Source organism: Vulpes lagopus, chromosome 24 (genome assembly GCF_018345385.1).
Source record: "Vulpes lagopus strain Blue_001 chromosome 24, ASM1834538v1, whole genome shotgun sequence".
NCBI lineage: Eukaryota > Metazoa > Chordata > Mammalia > Carnivora > Canidae > Vulpes > Vulpes lagopus.
The window spans coordinates 15,909,540-15,924,603 of NC_054847.1; the positions used below are offsets into that span (position 1 = coordinate 15,909,540).

Sequence of the window (15,064 nt, forward strand, 5' to 3'; positions counted from 1 at the left end):
ATTCTGTGTCTACATCCAGTGCTATAGGTTGAACTGTCCCCCAAAACTTCTATATAGAAGTCCTAACTCCCAGTATACAGAACATGACCTTATTTGGAAGTGGTCAAGTTATCATAGGTCATTAGAGTGGGTCCTAATCCAGTATGACTGGAGTCCTTAAAGGGACAGATTTGAAGATAGAAACACAGGAAGAACACTATAAGTGATGGATGCACAGATTAGGATGATGTGTCTACAAGCCAAGGGATGCCAAAGATTGCCAGCAGGCTACCAGAAGCTAGGAGAGAGGCCTGGAACAGATTCTCCCTCACAGCCCTGAGAAGGAAGCAACCCTGTCAACACCTTGATCATAGACTTCTAGGCTTTAGAACTGTGAGATGGTAAATTTCTGTTGTTTAACCCATCCACTGTGTGGTATTTTGCTAAGGCAGCCTTAGCAAAAAATAAAAGCTATCAACTATATATGTTTGAACACAGTACATCTCTACAAATACACAAATATACAAATAATCTGGTAAGATATAATGGTGCTCCAAGCAAAGTGTAATATATTTTCAGCAGAAGGACTGTTTACTTCTGATCAGAAAATAATGGAAGTCTTTATAGAGGAAGTGGTAGTCACATTTCACACAAGTTAAGAGCCATAAAAAGTCAGAAGCCAAACAGGAATTTATAGAACTATAAACTATTGACTGCAAAGCTGTTTTTTTTTTTATATTTAAGACACTTCTTCTACATGTCATTTCTCAAGAGTTTATGACAACTATATGAAAGATTCAAATGGTACACCTCATATCTAAACTTCCACAAGTATACATTCTCTTAGCCAGAAAAGCATTTTTAGTACTTTCATCTTCATACTCTTTTTACTCACTCTGATGTCCAGTATAAGATAAGGTGCTATCTTGGTGCTCTATTATAAGAATAATGACTTGGAAGGTTTTCTAGACTGGGGATAATTTGCAAATACACTAACTCACTCTCTGGCTGCCACCTCTATTACATGGATATACTCTAGTTACTTGCAGTGACTGGGAATTAGGTAACATTTGGTCCTGGAACTGGTCTGTCTAGAGACAGAACCATAACCAGGCCCTCATTAGCTCAGGTCTCTACCAAACTGAACCATTATCAAGCCTTAAAAGAAATATAAATTGTCTGATATTTAGAAATCAACTTAATAACCTTCCCCCAAAGCATTCAGTATTTTCTGATGCTTTGATCATTTGCCAAATCATTTTTATGAGCCCATAATCTATCAGAACCAACCTCACCTACTTTCCTTTCAGAATTCTTTTCACTATTGAGCTTTATAACCTGATTGGATTCTTCTTTTCTAATCTTTTTACTTAGACTGTATGTATTTGATTTATCCTGCAAGTAACAGAAACAAACTCCAGCCAGAATAAGAAAGATGAGGCATTTTATTAAGACCATGATACTTTATTTTTTTTTTTTTAAAGATTTATTTATTTATTCATTCAGAGAGAACGAGAGAGAGGCAGAGACACAGGCAGAGGGAGAAGCAGGCTCCATGCAGGAGCCCGATGTGGGACTCGATCCCGGGTCTCCAGGATCACACCCCGGGCTGCAGGCGGCGCTAAACCGCTGCGCCACCGGGGCTGCCCAAGACCATGATACTTTAGGAGGAACTGAACCACCAAACCCTATGAAGGGCAATAACCAAGGTACCTCCAGGGGTCTCTGCAATGAGAATTCATAGACCTTCTCATTAGATGTTCCCATGATGCCCTGTCTTAGCTCTGGGGACTCCTGGTTTCCATTTCCTATCACTTTCACAATTTAAACTCCCTGGAATAAGGTCCTGATTGGCATAGTTTGAATGAGGCACACACTCTGGCTTGGTGAGCTTTGGGTCTGGGGTTAGGGTCATATAGCACTATCTTAGGCATGCTCCTCCATATTATAAACTGGCAACTGATCTCAGGGAAGTAAACAATTATTAGTATATACCACATAGGTTAGTCATGCGCACTTCACATGTGTTGTCTTTTCTTTGGAAAATGCGTCCTGTATAATCCTAATTAATTGTTACTTGAATCTATAGCAAAAATAAACAACCAGATATCTTGTATTTTTAATTTAGCAATTTTTTACATTCATTCCAACTGGACTAAATCCATTTGAGGTTTTCTGTTAAAATACCTATCTGGAATTAAGCCTATATCTCTTTCTTCAGACTGTCTCGATATGTCCACTATCACTGTGGCTTAAAAATTTACATTGAGTTTACTTCTCATTTCTATCTTCTAGAATATACAACTAGCCTTTAGTCTATATATTTCTTTTTGATTGTCTTCCTGTCTCCATTGTCATCATGACTCAGTTTATATTGAGCACATTCACAGAAATGTTATCAACTATCAATCATCTACACGTTCCCACAACTCGTATAATATCAGAACCAGAGAGTATGCTCTGGAGACACAAACAAATCAGGAAACACCTTCCTGTTCTATTTCCTATGCTTCACACCATTACCAGCAAAACTGTTCAAATTACCAACAATATGATTTTAAAAGACCCAGGCACTTTTAAGGGATGTCATTTTAGAAAATCTAGAGAATAAAAGAGTAACTAACTCATATCTCCCCATATTCTTTGTAAATAGACAATCTAATTGTGGCCAAATATGTACAGTATTCAATCAGTATCTGAGCTGATCAGTAGCTAAAAATCAACAAAAAAAGTGAAATATGGGAACCTTTAGAGGGAAAAGGAAGACAGAGAATAAGAAAACAAAGTCTAATGTCTAAGAGATAAGCAATGAAAGGGAACCAATCTGTGAAATAATTTCAGATACATTGCACCATGTAAGACTCTAATGGAGAAGAAGAATATCCTTAGATTCAAGATCATCTAGGATATTCTCAACAGAGATAAAAGTGTTTTAGAAAACAGGAAAGCAATCATTATACCAACAGCAATGATATTTTTGAAGAATAATAATAGCACAAGTACTGGGCAGAAAATTCTGTCAAATAGGTTATCTTAAACTTTCTGTTTATATGTAAATAAGCCTAAGGAAGCACTTATAATTATCATCTGTTTTAATGACACAGTAAGAGAAAAATAATTAAAACAAGGGAGGGGAAAGCAAGTGGTTAAGTGGTTCAAAGAGACAAGAATAAGCCACTTTCTGAAGCAGGGCAGACACCCACTGTCCCTGAAGGCAGATGGGAGTTAACGTGGTGAGTAGTATTCTTTGAACCATTTTGATTACTTTTAAGATAGAGAGGAAGAAGAGTAATGAGGACAATAATACTTGCATAGTGATTATACTCCAAGCACTTTATAGTTCATTATTAACTCACTTAATCTTCACCCTCACCACAGGGTAGGCACTATTATTATCCCTATTTTACACATGAAGAAAATCAGGCACAGAGAGATTGGGTATCTTCCCCAAGATCTCAAAGCTAGTAAGTAATTATGTCAGGATTTGGACACAGGCACTCTTGGTTCCAAACTCCCCATTCTTAACCTTAATCCTATGCTGTCCATGTGATTCTAGGTGGACTTAGACTTTTTACATTATCTGCGGTGTTTAGAAATACGGTCACTAAAAATATCTTTACAAATTTCATAAGAAGCTCTCAAAATTTATTTTAATTCTCCTCAGCAGATAGGGAACTAAAGAGACAGAATAGAGTTGTGGCTAATAGAACAGACTCCAGACCCAGGCTACATAGGTTCTGAATCCCTGATCTTCCACTTACCCACTCACTGACCTAGCTGAAGTTACCTGGCCTTTCTGTTACAGCACATTATTATCTACAAGCATGCACCTGCCCCTTTTCTGTAGCAAGACCTGACTCCCCTACTCCACTGATATCAAGCTTAGCTTAGGACTCACTTTGGCCAATGAAATGTGAGCGAGAAAACAGTTTAACTTCTGGGCAGGTACTGAGCAAGAGCCAGGACGAGTTGTGCCATGTTCTCTTCTCTGATTATTATCAGCAATGGCCTGGGTTCTGGGATGAGGTTGCTTTGCGCAGAGCCACAGGTCCAGCTCAGACATTTAGCAGAGTAAGAAATATGCAGTTATTATTATAACTCACTAGGATTCGAAGGTTGCTTGTTACTAAGGCATAACTGCCTCTCTTGACTCGTACACTCTCTCTGTCTCAATGTCCTAGCTGTTTCTAGGGTTGTTGCAGGAATTAAATGACTTATGAAACATGTAAAACAGTGGCTGGCACATAAGCACCATAAAAGTGTTAATCCTTACAGTTATTTATACCTATAAATGGCAGGAGACAAGTATTAGTGAGCCAGATACTCACCTGAAAAGAATACAAGCAGAGAAAAGACTGCCAAAGGAAACATCCCTAATAATAATCAAACCAAATGCTTTTCTGGTTCACAAATCCTTTCAACGAAGTCCTCACATCATACTGGCTACCCTTTGGGCTTTATGCAAACTTCTTCTCTTCAATGTTCCCTCATCAACTCAGTAATCCCATTTATTTGCGGACGATTTTGGGCTTAAAAATTGCTGACCCAGTCTCCAGACACTTTTTCTTCTGCAAAATTCACTTACATTGTCCATGAAGATATTCTTCCTCCATTTTCCTCAGCTATCTTTCCAAAAACAGAGTTGAACACTAGTTTTCTCATCTCTGGAACACAATTTTGTGAGATAATAACTGTTACCTCTGTTTCTAAGGGGTGAAGGATTATGTAACTTTGACAAGTTTCTCTGTTTCATGAGTTTGGATTGGCTTTCATTTGCTAATGTGCACATTTTTATGGTAAAATTCTTACCAATTAATGTTTCACACAACTTGCTTTCAGGGGACACCCTCACTGACCACTCCAGATGTTGTAATAGGCAGATGCTGAGACCTCTTATACTCAAGAGGAACACAGTTTGAGTCTCCCTCTAATCCATTCTAGAAATGAGACTACTAAAGTGGGGGCCCAAAGAGATATTTTATTACATTAGCCTCATTTTAAAGATGGGAAAAATGGAGACTCAGAGAGGTTGAACATGTCATTGAGAAAAATAAGTCAGTTGAAGAGCAAAACCTAGATAGAACAGAATCATTACCTACAGGAGCCAAGCTAGTGCTATTTCCAGGACTGATTGTGTTCAAAAGAAAAACAATGGGAAACATGACTATATCTGGATACAATGAAAACATGTTAGATACCCAGTCAACAAACTCATTCACTCCATGTGACTATTTTAACTGGGTCTTAATCTGATCTATTCACACAAAGCATCAAAGTTACTGAGAAAGACACAATAACAGAGTCTCATTTTACTAAACTCATATGTAAATCAGGTTGGTAAGACTGAGTCAATATCATGGATAAACTAAACAGAGATATTAAAACAGAGACCAGGTTATTCATTACATCAAAATGCTTTATTTGGCAGTTACTTACTATATAAATAACTCACCAGCTGTTTTATCCGAAACACTAGTGATTAAAGTGGCTATCCTATCCAACCAAAAAATCTGAAATAAGCATAGCAAGATCTTCAGAAAGTAAATACTGAAGGCATCTGTAGCTGCTTTTGACTGTTACTGGAGGCAAATAAAACCCAAAGTTATTTCTAGCACTCATCACTTTAATGATTTCTAAATTTGCTTCTCTAAAAGAAATGTAATAGAGATTAATAAATTTTACATGAAAACAAATAGGATGTATAAATTGCTCCCTTCACTTTCATTCTAGCCATTTTTTTCCAAACCCAGAAGACATTCCCTAAAGGTTTGTGTGTTTTTTTGGCAAAACCATCTCTCATATAACTAACTAAATAAAGAAAAGATGTACTTTTTTAGTGGGTAATGATAAAGCTGAGATTTGTAGCTAAAAACATTCTTGATCACAAAAGCTTTTTTTTCTCTTTTTCTTTTTCCACTCCACTCTCTGGCTAAGTTCTCATGTCTAAAAGACAAAAGAGAAAGCAAAACAAAGAAAAAAGGATTCTGTAGGCACCCATATACAAGAAAGTTACAATAGTTGAAAGTCACAATAAAAACAGATTGTCATAGATGGGAGCTCCATTAAAGCAGGACAATATATCTGCTTTGGAGAAGGGCTCAATCCATTAAAAAAAAAATACTGATAGACAAAGTCCAGAGCTGAAACACATTTGTAGGATCAAAGGCAAAATAACTAGCGATGTCCTAGTTAGCTCAAAAGAAGAGTAAACCAAGCAAGAGACTCTCTTGCAAAAGGCGAATGTCTTTAGTACAATACAATAAGACTGCTGTATGTGACACCTTGATAAATTAAAGAAACAGAAACACTGTCACAAAAAAGAAAAGGGAGAAAGGAAGGAAATTCAGAAACAGTGCTCACAAAAGATGGATAAGAAAGTTTTAAGAGAATGTGTGCATTGATTAAAAGGCAAGCAAGGAAAACAAGATAGCTGCTCTATCTAGCTAACCCCCCACTGCACATGCCTATTGTATTGTTTCCTTTGGCACTGACTACAAGAGAGCTTCATCCTATGTCTAATAATGCTATTATTTATAAAATAAAAGAAAAACATCCTGATAAGAATATACTTCAATAGGAAAAAACCTCCTATATAATCGGAGTGTACAGATGAGAAAGAAATGCTTTTCAAAGTAATAACAATTACAAAGCAACCAGTGAACAAGATAAGCACTTGCAGAAGGAGGCAGACATAATCTATTCAATCAACCAGCTTTTCTGTTATGTGAATCCAAGAACGGATCACTGTTGCTCACTGGGAGAACCTGCAATGCTGTAAAAATCAGCACTGTCAGTATATGGTTGGGAGAGGAAAATGTTCAAGAAGAAACTTTAGAAAGAAACAGTGGAAAGGCTGGGAATACAACTCCTTGCAATTCTTCACTCAACATTATATTCACTGATCTATTCCATATAAGTCTATGTGGAAGACACAGGATTTTGAAAAGCACACACATAACACAATAGCTCCTACCCTCCAAAAGCTATGACTTGAAATAACTGTCCATGATCTTACCAATGCCTATTTCTTGCAAGTATAAACAAAATGTTCAACTGTGTATGTGAAGTTATTTTCATATTTCGGTCAACATCCTTGTATTAGTATTATTTTGCTGATATAGCACATTATATTGCAATAAAAATCAAAACAGAGTAAATATTTTTACAAATCCAATTTTATAAACAATCTGTTGAATGTGCATGTTTCCTATTTTATAATTTTACATATACAATATATACAAAGAACTATATTTAAGTATCAACAATTCTATATAGCAAGTGCAATCTGATCAGTTATTTCAAAGACTATGTTGATAATCTGCTAGAAGTGGGAAAAAATTAAAAAAAAACACACAATACAATTAGCTAATACTTATTGAGCCATTTTTATGTGCACCTATTGTTCTATATGACCCTACATGTATTATCTTCCTGAACCCTCACAAATCTCTCCTTTTTACAGATTAGTAATCAGACCTTCTAAATGAACAACCTATACTTTAAACCACTGCACTACACATCTTCTAGCACATACCGACAGAGCAGATTTCTGTGGTTCGTAATTAGTTGTTGGCTATGAATGAATCTTACTCTGCTTTTGAAACATAATCAAACCCAGAATGATTCCGGCAATGATTCTCCAAAAAGGTCCGTGGCAAGAAGGGCCACACAAGACTAGGACCTTTGAGCAGACCCACTCCCCAAGGTATGTAGCATTCATCATGAGGATTCAAAGTAGGAAATTTACCCATCAGTTCAGAGAAGCACATTCTGACAGGCTATGGGTAAAAGTCCAGAATGTCATGAAAGGCGGGGTCCTATGAAGGGATTTCAGGGCTAGCAGTCAACTGAAGGTATAAGGTTCAAGGATAGAGCTCCAATTTCTGCAAGGTATGAAGGCAAACAGCTAAGACTCTTAGACAAATTAAAGAATGTGGAAGGATTTCAAGGCATTCACACAGAATGAGGCAAATCAGCAACAAGAATGATTTGAACACACACCTAGGTGCTTTTAACTTTACTTCTAAAAAAAGATAATAGTCTTTAAATTAAAAGTATTAGTTCACTATTACTCTGTTCAAACTATGACACTATTAGTCTTCTGGACTCTGATAGGTCTGTTTTGAAAAATGGCAGGTCTAGATTTCTAAAGCACTGATACTCCATGAGGAATGGACTAGCTTTAGGAACATTAATTCTGGTACTGACCATGGGGTATTCTTTAGCACACTGCTCATATTGCTGTTAGGAACAAATCTAAGATAGCTTGTAGTTTTGCTGACTTATCTTCTCCTTTGACTCTCAGCTCTTGGCTATGAGCTTAACTCTATGGATTCATTCTAATTTCAGAGAGAGATAGAGAGAGGTTAAGAGAACGATTGAGATCAAATTTTACTTTTAAAATATCTAAAATTTTAAAGATTGGCTTTGCTTTTTAGAAGAACTGAATATATTAAGGGAAGAAATAAGAGACACAAACACATTTAGGTAAAGTATGCAATTCATTACTAAGTAAACAATTATGTGAATATAGACATATATCTAGAGAGATAGACCATGTCTTACTCAGTACCATGTTCAGGGCATATTAGGCCTCAGTGGATGCTTACTGCACTGAAATTACTTAACATCTGAGTCCCAGAGTCTTCATCTTCAAACTTGGGTAATTACGTATTCATTCCTCATTATTTACACATTACACATCTGCAAATTTGCCTATTCAATAAAATTTATTTGCAACCCCAAAATCAATATTTGTAGCCTTTCACCATCATTTGCAGAAATGAACAGACTAACAAAAAATCTGAGTCACCAACCTGCACGTTCCCAGGTGAGGTTGAGCAAAGTGACACTCTGCATCTTTTGTAACTATAAACAAGTGTCCTTTCCACTATTTATTGCCATATTTTTTGCATTTTTTTTTGTTGGTGATGTTGCTTTTATGAAATGGATCCCAAATATAGTGATGAAATGCTATTTATTGTTCCTAAGCACAAATAGACTGCGATGTGTTTTACAGATAAAATACATGTGATGGATTAGCTTCATTCCAGTGTAAGTTACAGGGCAGCTGACCTTGAGTTCAATGTTAATTAATCAACAATATATCTTTTATAAGGGTCTTTAAACAGAAACACATAAAGAACACATATGAAGTTATATACTGATTTATTGATAAAAATGTTATCACCAGAGGCTCACAAGCACCTGTGAATTTCTCCTATGGGCAGTGCTTCCACATTTACTAATTCAGTGTTTGTGGCAACTTAAAAAACATTACTATGAATGAGGAGATTAAATGATACTTGCTTCGATAGTTGTTTTTAGGTCTGGGAAAATGTAGGTTAATAATACAGTGAAGTGACCAGCACTCAAGGAATTTTACCTACTGAAAAGCAAAACCATCATCATCTTAGGTGTCTGCAAACAATACAATTGAAAATAGCAAATTCAGATTCACTATATTTCATTGAAGAGGATATAAAAATGAAATTGTATTTTATTGTATCAATGAGGTCTATACATTAGGAATGGGAAATACGAAGATATTTATAAGTCAAAAGGCGTCTGAGGTCTAGGTCAGGATAATGTCAGAAAATATACTATCAAAAAAACAAAAGAAAATATGCTATCAACTCTCGTAATTATAAAATCACAGTCTCTTATACATAAATTCTTCAAATAAGTCCATTTAAAATGGCAAATTCAAACATAAGCATATCAGTGACAAGTCTACTGCTTATACAAGTTCCAGTTATGAAGTTGTTCTGATAGTAACAAACACAGGGTTTGAATATAAAGCACACATAAGAGCGGAAACTTGATACCAAGGAATATTCCTATTTGATGAAACTAGAAAATTTACTTCAGAAACATTAGTGTATCACTTAGTAAAATAAATAAATAAATAAATAAAATATTAAAAAGTTGAATCTTGATTAATTATGACAAATCATGATATTCTGAAACACTGGTAGGTATGTGTGTATATAAAAGTGTAACCAAGAGACTCTTTCTCACCAGCCCTGGTGGCTCAGCGGTTTAGCACCACCTTCAGCCCAGGGCCTGATCCTAGAGACCAGGGATCGAGTCCCACGTCAGGCTCCCTGCATGGTGCCTGCTTCTCTCTCTGCCTGTCTCTGCTGCTCGCTCTCTCTGTGTCTCATGAATAAATAAAATCTTAAAAAAAAAAGAGAGAGAGAGACTCTTTCTCAGTAAAGATAAGATCACTTTAATCCAGATTTCACTAATTCAGAATCAAGAGCCAGGCAGGTGTTTTAATAAAATTAAACAGATAAAAGAGTGATAAAATTACACTAAATGAGACTAAACTTTTGCAAGTTGAGAAAAAAGTCAAGATTATGAAAGCATCTATTTACATATAACTTATTTATTCAATCAATATGCATTAGTTCCCCACAAATTTGTTGAGTTCTGCTCTGGGTCAGCCATCAGAGACTCCCCGGAGAACACAGCACACACAGAACAGCTTTTCTGAAGCTCACAAGCAAGTAGGTGAGACAGACTTGTCAACAAATGCATTGCAAGGTGATAAATACAACTGAAGATATAAGTGCAAGAAAGAAAAATGTTATTGGACTGAGGCTGGTACTTTGACAAGAACCTTTAGAAAGGTGCCACCTGTCCACATTACAGTAAGGCTTTGGGGATGCCTGGGTGGCTCAGTGATTGAGCATCTGCCTTTTGGCTTAGGGCTTGAATCCGGAGTTCTAGGATTGAGTTTCACATTGAGCTCCCTGCAGGCAGTCTGCTTCCCAGTCTGCCTATGTCTCTGCCTCTCTCTCTCTGTCTCTCGTGAATAAATAAATACAAATCTTTTAAAAAAGGATAAAGTAAGGCTTCTCCAGGGGCCACTAACAGCTCAGGTCTAGTGAATACCAGAAAATAACACAAGAAAAACAACACAACTACAATTCCATAGGGGTAGGAGACCTCAAAATCAGAACAGTTTGGGGGATCCCTGGGTGGTGCAGCAGTTTGGCGCCTGCCTTTGGCCCAGGGCGCGATCCTGGAGACCCGGGATTGAATCCCACGTTGGGCTCCTGGTGCGCATGGAGCCTGCTTCTCCCTCTGCCTGTGTCTCTGCCTCTCTCTCTCTCTGTGTGACTATCATAAATAAAAAACAAAAACAAAAAATTTAAAAAAAAAAAAAGAACAGTTTGGACCTCTCTGATCTGACCCTTGGGTCAGTTTTGCTATCCAAACCATAGCTCAGTAACTGAGTTAGTAAGACACAGGATGAAGGCATTGGATCCTGCCCATGATGCTTCTGGCTCTCAGATACCAAGGAAGGAAATCACCCCCACCCTTGCCAATGAAAGCTTATCATGTACTCTCTGCGAGAAAGAATTCAATTTCTGTTATCTTGAAGTTAGTTGGCTTAGTCAAGAGATGGGAAGTTTACTTACTTTGTTCTCCCTGTGAAAAATGACACTTTAACTGTATTAGCACCTATTTTATCCCTTTATCCCTCTCTCTCTGTTTTTTATACAGTATGTGATTTTTATATCCTTTCCCAGGTTTTGGGTCTGAACAGTCTATGTGCTTGAGGCTGCTGGAGAGAAATAGAATTGGTTGAAAGAACTCAGTCCCATTCAATAGACTAGAGCACCACTGTATAAAAGACAAAAAGCTTGAAATATCTACCAAGTATCACTGAAGTTCCATTAATTAAAAATAAATACTATATGATGTAAGAGTTTGTCAGGAACACTTAACATCAGTTGAAACATACAAGTGGCAAGCCAGGTCCCTGCACGCTCTCAAGAGCCAAGAACTGAGGAAGTCTTGCTATTGAGCATGAGGCACCTCTCCGTGCACCCTAACTCGGCGGTATTTAAAGTGACCTAAACTTAGTCTGTTCCTCATCAAGCCTCCTTTTGTTGGGCCCATCAGTAAGGGTTCCCACTCTGGGCACTAGAGAAATGCCAGTGGGAACCAGAAAAAAGGCACAGGCCTGGACATCTATAAGAATTCTGGATAGAAGGCACAGGGCAAAAGAATTTGAGCATGACATCAAAGAATGAGTGGAAGAAGGAGGCAGAAAAGTTCAGTGATATAAATGTAAATTGCATAAACTGCATTGATACAATTTTCAAAAAAATACTAATCATTCCCAAATAGATTCTAAGCTATTTATTTATATATTTTATATATTTATGACACTATTTTATGTTTATATAACTTAATGTATTTTTGTACGTATGTATATATTATAATTATGTATACTCTTTACATATTTTATAGCACTTTATATATTTAGGTATATATATATATAAACACCAATATTTATATTAATCTTTATGTACATATAACACTAATTTGTATACATGTAACACTAATACTAAACTGTGTATTATACAGACATGTGTGTGTATATGTATGACTACTGTTTACCCAAACCCATTTCCTCTTCTTCTAGACACAGAAATAAACTACATTTCCCTGACTCCTTTGCAGTTACGATTCTAGTCAATGAACTCTGAGTGCAATGATTTGTGCTGCCCATGAGTTTGACCCAAAGTAACCTTTTACAGTTGGTTCCAAGCAGTTTCCTTTCTTGACATACTGGGATGAAGGGGACCCTAGAGAAATCTTGGAAACCACAATTTAAACACATTACAGCTTCCATTAGCCTGGTTTCTTGAGCAGCTGCATGGAGGATAGTTTCCCCCACTAAATTTGAACATACACCTAGTTCTATTATATAAACAGAAAACGGATTTATTAACTAAGCCACTGTACCTAGAGAAGGTATTTGTTATCACACCCAAGCCTGGCCTCTCTGTTCCATAGAATTGTGAGTCCCTCACTTTTTGGTAAACAATGAGATACAAAATTATCACAACATCATCAATTCTAACATGTTTCCAGCACCTCTTTCCTATCTCTCTTCTATTCCTGTGCTAGTCTCTTTCTCTCTTTGCATGTGGATGTGGTCAAATGAGTCAACAGAGAGGACAACATTCATTTGAGCAGACTTCTGTCAGTATCAATCTAAGGGGTGGAAACACAAGCATACGAGTGGGATCTGTGAGAGAAACTGGCCATCCTAACTCATCCAAATGTAGACAGATGATAGTGCCATTATTCTGAATCCAAAGCCAAACAACATAGCCCACAAAGAAACACAGATAAAAGAGTGAGGGTAACAAAGAGAAAAGAGACATTAAAAAACTAAGACCAAAATTATTTGCAGCATTCTATCACAAGATTGTGATTGTGAGTGTACCCTTTCTCAACGCTGAGGAGAGGAATGCAGAAGCATGTCTGCAGGTCCCAGCATCCCATGGGAACATGGGAACATGATTTGAACATGGGTCTCAAGGAGGTTGAATTCTATGCCTAATTTCACAGAAAGCATTAGATTGGCTGGAAAAAATAGAACACAGGGCACAATCTGGAAATCACAGCTCTGAGAATGTAGTTAAAGAAATCTTGTCCTTCCATCTAGTTAGTATCTCTACCATCCAGTCCTTACACTTGTCCAACCTTCAAAAAAAAAAAAAAAAAAACAAAAAAACAAAAAACACCTTCCAGAAAAGACTCCAAAATCCTTCTAGGCAGCCCAACTGAGCATTCTCAAAAGCAAAACTTATTTATTATTTCCAAATAAATAAGCTCTGTGGTCACTTCTCATCTATCTCTTTCTTCCCTAGACAAGTTTCCATGAAGGCATGTTTGATGACCTGTAGCACATTCCAGGTGTCAGAGATTGAGCTCCACTTCCAGTTCTTCCCCCACCCAACTGTATGGTTCCAGATGAATCACAGCCTCTCTCACTTTTCTCCTGATAAAGCAAGAGGAATGGATAAGATGATCTCTAAGTCCCCTTTCCTCTCTATCAGTCTATATATTAGCTTGTAATTTATCTTCTATTCCAGGCTAATAACCACCTCCAATTTCCTTATTAAGTCCTTATGTTAGACATAAAATCCATAATGTAAAAACTAGTTTTAAAATGTCATTTTATAGTCAATCATGCTGGATTCCCATAAATATGATTTTTTTCATACCTGACAATCAAATCACCCAAATGCATTTAACAAAATCCATTTAATATATCATGTGCTGGCATCTTCTAAATATGTTGCCTTATTATGTTTACCAGAAAGATTTTTTAATGACCAGCTGCCTCAAAATTAATTAATGATATAGCTCACACTATAAAGTTACAAGCCAAATCCCATTATAACTAATGCATTTTCAGTGTAGCTCAGATTGCAAAGGATGGTGAAACTCCAGCTGATGGCCCATTTATTTACAGCAGTACGTGAATCGACAAATTTACAGAAGCACGAAATAAACCATTCTATTCTTAATGCATATTTTGAATAATATACTCTATGAAATACTATAAGATAGAATTCTAGAAAATTAAAGAAATCTATTGAAACTTCATTTCTTCCTATATACTCTTAACTTTTTCTATTATATAACCAGACTATAGGAAATCAGAGTATCTAATTGTATCTGCTAGTTACCAATTTTTCCTATCCACAAAAATTCTCAAGCCATAGAATTATTGTATAGCTCATTAGCTGATTTCCTTCAAACACCACCATTTTTCTTTGTACCCTGCTCCTTTTCCAAAAATCCAAAATGTTTTTGAAGGAAATTAAAGTGAAGTAAATAAAACTGAAACATTGCTTTGCCAACTTTTTTTTTTAAGTCAAATCAGGTGTAATTGAAAGAAAATGATTATACACCTTGCTGGCACTTGTTCCATTTTTTAGAACAAATGTTCACACTCACCTAGGGGATGTTTCCATCTGCTTCTCTCATTTTGGTTTCCATGCATTACCTTTAAATTATTATACATAGATAAATTACCAGTATCTTACTATTTAAAAATAAATAACCCTGGCTTTATTTTTTTCAAATCATACTCTACCAAAAATGAGATCCACTTTTCTCAAATCAGATTTTAACAACTAATCTTTAACAGAAAAAAGAGGTCTTACTACCATTTGGGAAAATATACATTGTATCATCATCCACAAGTATTAATTCCAGAGCTGTGTATTCTATAGTCACAAATTTAGCCGTGAAGATAAAATATCTA

The 15,064-nt window shown here is 36.4% G+C and overlaps 1 protein-coding gene across 9 annotated transcripts in view; it reads right to left on the reverse strand.

Moving 5' to 3' along the window:
• The window catches only part of NCKAP5 (NCK associated protein 5), a 947,236-nt gene that overhangs the window by 519,079 nt on the left and 413,093 nt on the right, over positions 1-15,064 (reverse strand). The window lies entirely within an intron of this gene.